Source organism: Solanum pennellii, chromosome 12, assembly GCF_001406875.1.
Source record: "Solanum pennellii chromosome 12, SPENNV200".
Lineage (NCBI taxonomy): Eukaryota > Viridiplantae > Streptophyta > Magnoliopsida > Solanales > Solanaceae > Solanum > Solanum pennellii.
This window is the reverse complement of record NC_028648.1, coordinates 19,317,313-19,328,038: the sequence shown is the minus strand read 5'-3', so window position 1 is coordinate 19,328,038 and position 10,726 is coordinate 19,317,313.

Genomic DNA, 10,726 nt, shown 5'->3' with positions numbered 1-10,726 from the left:
AGCATTCATTCAAGAAAAGTTAGGGTATGTCCTCAATAGATTCAAGGACATCACTATGTTTAGTTTTCTTGTTAAAGACATTGTAATAGACTTATATATTTCAATTTTATTGATGTATGGGCCGTGTCCCAAGATATTCGTGTGTCTAAGATGGAAACTTGGAGACTTAGACTTTCCTATGATTCTATGGAATATATTTTGAAGTACTATTATTTCGTGTGTAATTCCGCACTACTTTTCGTACATGTATGCATTGAATGATGTTTAAGGGCTTGTAGAAGACCTTCGAGAGGTCAATTACGCCATATTACAATCCGAGGAATGCCATATCTTCTAGGGTGTGCTCTCGGGTTTTGACAACACCAAAATCGTTAGTTGTCATACCCAAGTGTTCTACCTAGATGTGACACTATAACGACCCGCAAGTACACCCTAGAAGTTAGCGCATCCTTTAGTCATCACACGACATACTTGACCTTCAGAGGTCTTGTACAAGCCCTTAGACATCATTCATTGTATATATATACGAAAGTAGTACGAAATTAATATCTTTTTATTCAAAAACATAATGCTAAAGTCATTTCATAAAACATCTAACATACGTCTCAAACCATCTATGACAACATGAATCACAATAGTCTTGTTCACAACCCATAAAAGTCTAAACATAATGAAAAACATAAAGGAACATAGTGGTGGTGTCCTCGGATGCTACGTAGACTCACCAATCTTCACTTCTTGGAAACCTTGGAAACTCTACCCTTGCAAGCAACTCAATCTTCTCAAGACCCTACATGGATGACATGCAGGCAATATGCGTTAGTACGGTATGTACTAAGTATGGAAACTAACACACCAAACATAAGATATCTCAAAGGGTTAGTCAATAATAGACATAATCATAAGAGATAAAGACATAAGCATATCATGAATATCATAAGCATATTAAAACCTCGTTACACATATAAGAGTTCATACTTAACTCATTGTCTTACTTACTTAAGTGAACTACATCACAAAGCACCTCCAAGTATACTTGTGCAGGGCTAAGGTAGCATCCTATACTAGTACCGAAGCTAAGTACCTCTCTTTGGTCATTCTTGATTATAATTCACTTTCATAATTAAGACCAAAGTTCATCATAACATATGAGCACTATTCCCCTAAGCCACCTCAAATACAATTGTGTAGTGTATGTGAAACATCCCATAATACCTCACACACTAAGCACATCTTGAAATCACCCTTTCTTGTTTCATGTCATCTTAGGATTTATCTAATAGACCTACTTCATATTGACAAGGAAATATCAATATTAAGTCAATCATGTCATGGAATGCAACCCTAGTCACTACCCAAGCTAAACATACATCATAGAGGGCATAGGTAGCTTCAAGTCATACTTTTGACATGTATAGATGACATCCCATTCTACCATCCATACTAAGTATTTCTCTAGGCTAACCTAATCAAAGCTAACTTGTCTTGTAAACTTGTCTACTAAACTCAAAATACTATCATAATAGACCTGCTTTTATGGAAAACATCTCATCATACTAACCAAGCTAGATAAGGAAGGATACAACCATGCTAACCACCATGAAACCAATTATGTAGATGAAAGCTAATCATAGGGGAGTATGAATCATCAACGCTAAGCTACGATGAGAAACCTGTCTCAAGCTATTCCTTGAAATACACCTTAAATGCAAATCAAGCTACCATTAGGAGAGTGTAGGCCTTTCTCCTTAACCTACCATGTAATGGTTTTGGCCAAATCAAGTCAATCTACCATGAGGTTCCTCAAGTAAAGGTACCATAAGTAATCTAACCCAAGGTTCCATATGATTCTACATACAACTCAATCCTCCTTGAGATTTACTATCCCAAGCTACCCTTGAGATTTACTATCTCAAGCTATAATGATCGTTAAACTCAAGCTACCATGCCCTTTGTGTTGTCTCACCAAGTCTACTACATAAGAAGTTACCATACAACGCATATTCAAGATAATATTAGTTTACCATATATTGATTCATTTTAGGTTCTTATGTCAACCTAGAGTTCATCTATTGTGTGAACTTGCTTCTCCTAATCATGTTCATGTCTATGTGTAAGAAGGACACATCATCACAATAATACTCATCATGTATTACCCCAAATCCCTAATACAATGGACATAAGACTTTCAAAAAACTACTACACTTAGTCCCTCATGATTCATAATAATTTACAACTTAATCTATTCTATTAGATCATTAGAAGGCAATTCTAGTCATACATGATCACATAGGTTTATTTCCAACTTCCTTCATCAAGATCATTCTTAATCAATTAGAATTAGTTAAATTCATATCTAGGTGATTCAATAATGATCAAATAATATAGAATACAATTGAATTAATAAGATCAGCATAAAACCTTCATCTAGCCTCTAATGGCCTAAAATCACTACGATCATTTTCAAGTTCAATTACTATAATTCACTATGAAAAAAGAATATAATCATCATATAAACATAATTGAATGCTACCCACTAGATTGGGATCACAATCAAGCCTTACCCATAATGCAATCGCAAACCTCTTTAGATTGGGGTTCTTTGGATTCACAATTGAAGGCAACTAGGGGGCTTTCATGGATGGAATAATCCATGAACTGATAAGATTACATACATTAGATTAAAGCCCTAATCCCTTCTTGAACCTTTGGTGAATTTGTCCTAAGCTGCTGCCTCCAACTTCTCTTCTTCTTCAATGGTGTTCCTGATACTTATAATGTGAAAGAGAGGTTTTCATTTGGAGTCTAGAGTCTAAGAGGGTCTTTCATTGTTTTAATACTCATATAATACCTAACATACCTAAAATAACCGCCCACAAATTTGTTTGAACGTGGCGTGAATTTCCCAATTCACTCATTCACTTAATAGTGAGCTACGAGAATTGCAGGCCTTCATCGACGGACGCCACCTACGGGGCATCGACCAGATGACGGACAATACTGGCAACCGTTGTCTTTGTCAAAGACTGCTGAAATGGGTCTTAAGCTCAGGATTCTTTGTGTCAACCTATGCCCCCATCGACGGGTCATCAACCATCACATGAGGCATTGATGGTCTCGTCGCTTGAAACTTCCCATGCCGTGTCTAGGCAATGGTTGGGGTCCTCCTTGAGAGCCATTTATGGGGACCTTGGGGAGTCGTTCCTTAACATGTATACCCCTATAACACTCATATACATTCTAGGGTCCCTCCTTGTGAGTTTTAACACCAAACAACCCACAAAACATACGCAAAACTCATTAGAACACATAAGTATGTTTGAGGCTAACTTTCAGACGTCATCCGAAGTTCTTGGACGTTTCTCCTTCAGACTCTATAGAACTCTATATACTTCCTCTAAGCATTATATTTTACCATTTAGGACCTCATAAGATGATTTCACCACACGTTAGGCTCTATTTGAGCCTAAATCATTTTTGGGTCCTTACAATTGGGAAACATTCTTTCTTGAATGACACCTTGCTAAACAATCCTCTAAGGGACAAACTCTTGACTAGCAGCACATCGTACATGCATTATACCTAAATGAAAATACCCAAATCAAGGAAACAATTCAATCCCAAGCTAAACATATCTACACATAATCATATAAAAACCTCATACAAACGCTCCTTATCCCCCACATGGGAATAAGCTACACATGTGTTTGTAACATCAATTCCTCATCATAAGGAAGCAGAAAAATCACAATACAATACATAATCATAAGAAATTATGAAAAATTTCATAAATCAATAAAGAAGCACATACCCGAAAGATGAGGAGATCACTCTTGATCACCCTTGCATTGGAGAGCTTAGAACTTAACCTTGGATTTAGGAACACCTTCCTCACTATTGGTAGCAAATTTCATTCCTTCCTTCACATTAGCCTATGAATTAGGTCAATCCCTCATCATGTGACCACTCTCACCACATCCATAGCAACCATCTCTACCGGCCAAACACCTACCCTCATGCTTCTTACCACACCTAGGGCAAGTAGGTCGGGAATACTCATTCTTCCCTTGATGTCTAGGGTTAGACACCATTTAATCTTCATACTTAGAAGCACTAGAATGACCTTGTCCGGAAAACTTTTGTCGATTCTTAGAACGACCATGTTCATCAGAACCCTCCTTGTCTATCCTAATTCTCCTTTTCTTCTTTCTAATCTTGGACTCTTCTATTTGTTGGTAAAATACCATGAGTCGGGAGATATCCATATCATCAACAATCATTGTCATACGACACTCTTCTTCTACTAGTTCGGACACCCCCGTCATTAACCTATTAATCACTCTAGGTTTGCCACCAAGCTTGGAGTATACTTAAACAAAAGAGTGAACTTAAAGGTATACTCCTTGACACTGAAGTTACCTTTCTTGAGGTTTATGAACTCCTCTAACTTATCCTCCCTCAATTCCCTAGGAAATAACCCATCAAGGAAAGCCTACTTAAGGGTCTCCCACTCTATATAGCTCATTCCAAAGTTGGGCAACATCTTTTAATTGATAGGCATCCAAATTTTCCTTTTCGATGGAAGACACTCCCATGATTGAAAGCACCTTATACACCTCGTCAATAAACCCATTCGGATCTTCTTCAACTTTGGAGACATAAAACTTCGGTGGATTCATTATCAAGAACTCCCTTACTCTAGTAGCACTAATTCCTCCAATAGGATTAGCCGGAGGCACCTCTCCTCTATTAGATTGGGCCGTTAAGGCTTGAGGCAACAAAGTAATAGGAGCCGAAATTCCTCAAACATAACATTCCCTATTGGAGGGGCATTAGGAACTTGAGGAGGAACTTGCTCTTGCACTTACGGAGGAACTTGTTCTTGAACTTGGGGTTGAATCTCTTGCTCCCCACTCCCATCTCCTTTCCTTCTAGCATTGTCTCTAGTGTTATCCATAACCTACAAGATCATAGGCAAACATTAGAAATAGGTGTACTAATGCCAAACTCTATGGCACGACTTAAATAATGAAGAGGTGGATCTTTCCTAAGCATCCCGTAGACCCTCCTACTCATAGGTGTGTCGCGAATCACATCGAAGAATAAGACTCTACTAGACGTGGTTTTGAAACATGATAAGATCATTTCGTAACCTTATGCTCTGATATCAAATTTGTAATGACCCACAAGTACACCCTAGAAGTTAGGGCATTGAGTCGTCACACGGCGTACTTGACCTCTCGGAGGTCTTGTGCAAGCCCTTAGACATTATTCATTTCATATATATATGAAGAGTAGTGCAAAATTAAAACCTTTTTCTTCAAAAACGTAATGAGAAAGTCATTTCTTACAATATTTAACATATGTCTCAAACCATCCATGACGACATGAATAACAATAGTCTTGGACACAACCCATAAAAGTCTAAGCATAATGAAAAACATAAAGGAACATAGTTGTGGTGTCCTTGGATGCTATGAGGACTCACAAATTTTTGCTTCTTGTAAACCTTGGGAACTCTACCCTTCAAAGAAACTCAATCTTTTCCAGACCCTACATGCACAAAATGTAGACAACATGTGTTAGTATGATGTGTACTAAGTATGGAAACTATCATACTAAACATAAAATATCTCAAAGGGTCAGTCAATAATAGACATAATCATAAGAGATAAAGACATAAGCATATCATGAATATCATAAGCATAGTAAAGCATCATAAAACATATAAGAGTTCATACTTAACTCAATGTCTTTATTAATTAAGTGAACTACATCAGAAGACACCTCCAAGTATACTTGTGCAAGGCTAAGGTGGCATCCTATACTACCACCAAAGCTAAGTACCGCTCTTTGGTCATTCTTGATCATAATTCACTTTCATAACTAAGAACTAAGTTCATCATAACATATGAGCACTATGCCCCTAGGTCACCTCAAAACACACTTATAGAATGCATGTGAAACATCCCATAATACCTCACACACTAAGAATATCTTTAACCCTATGTTGTTTCATGTCATCTTAGGATTCATCTAATAGACCTACTTCATATTGACAAGGAACTATCATCTTAAGTCAATCATATCATGGAATGCAACCCTAGTCACTATCCAAGCTAAACATACATCATAGATAGATCATGTCATAGGTAGCTTCAAGTCATACTTGTGCCATGTATAGATGGCATCCCATACTACCATACATAATAAGTATTTCTATCGGCTAACCTAATCAAAGATAACTTGTCTTGTAAATGTATCTACTAAACTCAACATACTATCATAATAGATCTACTATCGTGGAAAACATCTCATCATACTAACATGCTAACTAAGGAAGGATACAACCATCCTAACCACCATGCAAGCAATCATGTAGATGCAAGCTAATCATAGAGGAGCATGAATCCTCAACCTTAATCTTCCATGAGAAACCTATCTCAAGATATTACATGAAATACACCTTACATGCAAATCAAGCCACCATTAGGAGAGTATAAGCCTTTTTCTTAAAGATACCATGAAATGGTGTTGGCCAAACCAAGTCAAGCTACAATGAGGTTCCTCACCTCAAGCTACAATGATTAATCTAACCCAAGCTTCCATGAGATTCCACATCTCAAGCTACCGTGCCTATTCCAACTAGAGCTTCCTTGCGATCACTATCCCAAGCTACCCTTGATATCTACCATCTTAAGCTATCATAAGTTTTTCAACTCAAGCTACCATGCCCTTGGTGTTGCCTCACCAAGTCTAATACACAAAAAGTGACCACACAACTCATCTTCAAGGTAATCATAGTCTACTATATATTGATTCATTTTAGGTTCTTAAGTCAACCTAGGGTTCATTTAATGTGAGAACTTGTTTCTCCTAATCATGTTCATGTCTAGTTTTATAAAGGAAACATCATCACAATCATATTTATCATGACTTTACCCCAAAAGACCTCACACAATGGACAAAATCCCTACAAACAACTACTACACTTAGTCCCTTATGATTCATACTCAATTACATGTTAATCTACTCAATTAGATAATTAGAAGGCAATTCTAGTCATACATGATCACATAGGTTCATTTCCAACTTTCTAGCCCAAGATCATACATAATAAATTAGACCTAGTTCAATTCATATCTAGGTAATTCAATCATGATAAAATAGTACAGAATACAATTGAATTAATAATATCAACATAAAACCTTCATCTAGCCTCTAATGGCCTAAATTTACCATGATCATATTCAAGTTCAATTACTATAGTTTACCATGAAAACAACATATAATTATCCTATAAAAATCATTGAATGATACCCACTAGATTGAGATCCAATCAAGCCTAACCATTAATGCAATCATAACCCTCTCTAGATTGGGGTTCTTTGGATTCACAATTTCAGTGAACTAGGGCGCTTCATGGATGGAAGAATCCATGAATTAATAGGCTTCACATACCTTATATTAGATCCTTAATCCCATCTTGAAACCTTGGTGAATTCTTCTTAAGCTGCTGCCCCAACTTCTGTTCTTCTTCAATGGTGTTCTTGAGAGTTCTAATGTGAGAGAGAGGTTTTGATTTGGAGTCTAGAGTCTAAGAGGGTATTTTATTGTTTTCATACTCATATAATACCTAAAATTACCTAAAATAAGCGCCCACACATTTATTTGGATGTGGGGTGAATTTGCCAATTCAGTCCTTCATTTAACAGTGAGCTATGACAATTGTAGGCCTGCATTGACAGACGCCACCTATGGGGCGTCGACCAGACGACGGACTGTACTGGCAACCGTCGTCTTGGTCAAAGATTGCTGAAATGGGTATTAAGCTCAGGAGGATAAGTTTAAACCAATGGACCCCCATCGACGGGGCGTCGACCAACACACGAGGCATCGTGGTCTTATCTCTTGACACTGCCTAGGCAGTGTCTAGGCTATGGTTGGGGTCCTCCTTGAGGGTCTTTTGTAGGCCCCCTGGAGAGTTGTTCCTTGACGTCTCAACCCGAATCACACTCTTATACATTCAAGAATCCCTACTTATGAGTTTAAATACCAAATAACCCACACAACATACTCAAAACTTATATAGAACACAAAAGTACGTTAAGGCTAACTTTCAAACGTCATCGGACATTTCACCCCCAAAATCTATTAAACTCTATATACAACCTGTAAACACTATATTTTACCATTTTAGGACCTCATAATATCATGGCACCACACATTAGGCTCTATTTTGTTCTAATTTATTTTTGGGTCCTTTCTGGCATGACACATATTGACCCCAAAATCCACCATATAAGTCACTTAGCATATCAAAACATAAGTAAAGAACAATAGAGAGACATTTCGAGTCTTAAGAATTTTTTCATAAAAGCAAAGTGGAGGTCTATGCTTGTCTCAATTATCCATCTATTACATTTGAAGAATCAAATAGGGTCATAAACTTTACAACATAGTTCTTAAATGAAAGTACAAGAAAGGAAGCTAGAAAATAATCGTCCGTCATCGAACCATGAAGATTCACCAAAAGCAAGGAGAATATTGAATCCAAGTTTGACCAATAAGGATATCACTTCAAAAATCGGACCCTACACTTATGAAAAAATGTAGAAATTATGGGTTAAAGTAAAAATGCACTAAGTATGATAGTCATGCAAGAAATTATTGAAACATGCTAAAACGATTCGGTTGAAAACCATACACTTTACCAAGTTTTAACTCATCATGAATACATTGTAAATCATAAATCATAAACCATATTGTCATTCATAGATCATCATATCATAATGGCAATATATTATAAGTACCCTCAAAGTCTACTTGTGCAATGCATGAATAACATCTCATTATCCTACCCATACTAAGTAAATCTTCTTGAGTAACTATGGTCTATAAATCATATTCTTCTACATATAACATTCAAGGGAATAAGCCTTGGCCGACATAGACCATGTTATCTAAACATGGAATCCGGTGTCTACCCTACACCGAAAAAGGGTGTCCTACGTGCCTAAGGTTGAACCATACTCTTAGCTTAGTTGGATTCACTAGTTTAAAACCTAAGTGGGCACACATTTTATGGGATAAAGAGATTGCTTCTACAAATCCAAACTCAACTAAGGTAGAAGGCTTCCATCTCATGAGGTACATATTTCGAGAACCCAAACTCAACTAGTGTAAAAGGAACCCATTTGGGAAGTCAGACTCAATTATCGTATAAGCTTCCATCTAATATTCATATTCACTTGCTTCTAAGCATTACTTACGGTTGATTTTATATTAAGTCTTAACTAAATTTAATAATTATGGAAGAATATGTTGACACTCAAACAATCATAACTCATACTATAGCTCATAGATTCAATGGATGAGAATAGCCTTTCAACCCTAGAATCATCATATTGTGAGAACACTTCTCACCTTATACGATATGTATACATAAATGTGTACATAAGGATAATCATTCGATCGACACAACAACTAGATCATAATCATATTCACTTTACTCTGAAAGTATTCATAAAGCATATTCACAAATCGCATAGTAATACATAATGGTCATACTTTGCCCTTCAACGACCATAGATCATACTTCCATCAATACATCTAAATTTACTACATTAGACATGTATATTAACCCAATTCAATTAATCCAACTACCACAAGCAATGTCTCATAATATTATTCTATAATCGACAAACCCACATCACAAGATCATAATTGGAGAATATGGGATTTTATGGGTTTGTGGGGATATCAACATAAAACTATAGAAAATCATCAATTTAAACATATAATCAATCTTTAGAAACGTTTTTGAAAAGAACCATGAGATTGAAGTCAAACCCTAAATTTGGAAAATCAGTAGTTTTGAAATTGAATTTGGAGGGACTCCATTGATGATGACTATGCATAGATGAAGGGCTACCATACCTTAACAAGATATTACAATAAATTTGGTGATAAGAACTTGATTCTTAAACTCTATATCCACTTTCTTCCTTCTTCTTCTTCCTTGAATTTCTAGAGAGATAATTTTCTATTGAGAGGATGAAGTCTTGGGTTTTGTTAAGATTCTAGGGAGATAGAATTAATTGGGAAAAATTGAGTCTATAAAGCTTATATACTTTACTAGGGAAATAGTAAACAATGTGGTATCAATTCAGGGAAAATAACTAAAGACCCCTAAGACTTTTATTTAAAAACTGCCTACTTGCACGATTGCGCTCTCAAAGTGGACCCTTGGTCCACCAAATTTTCCAGAAGCTCACCCCAAGAATACAACCACTTTTGTGATGGGGTAGCCCCTTTTGCGATGCACCAATCCAAACAGAGAGACCCAACTTGGGTCGCACAATTTCCAGTAGCTAGGCCAAGGGAACAGTCCCCTATTGAACCTAAGTGCACTTTGGCAGCTTGCCAAGTTACTTGGGAGACCATGCTTCCCCTCGCCAACTTGTCTTGGGGAAGAAATGTTTTTCCTTAGTGAATCCTAGGTCCCTTAGGCTCTTGCCCTCAATAAAGGTTTGCTAACCCCACATACTAAATCCTAGGTTAGCCTATAAGATCCAAGGGTGTTACAATATCTCCCCCTTGAGGACTTTTGTCCTCGAATGACGATCTAGACACCTTACGGGAGAGAAGACCCGATACTAGTAGCCCATTATGAATGCATGATATAACTAATGCACAATTCTAAGGAGGAGACATCAACTGCAAC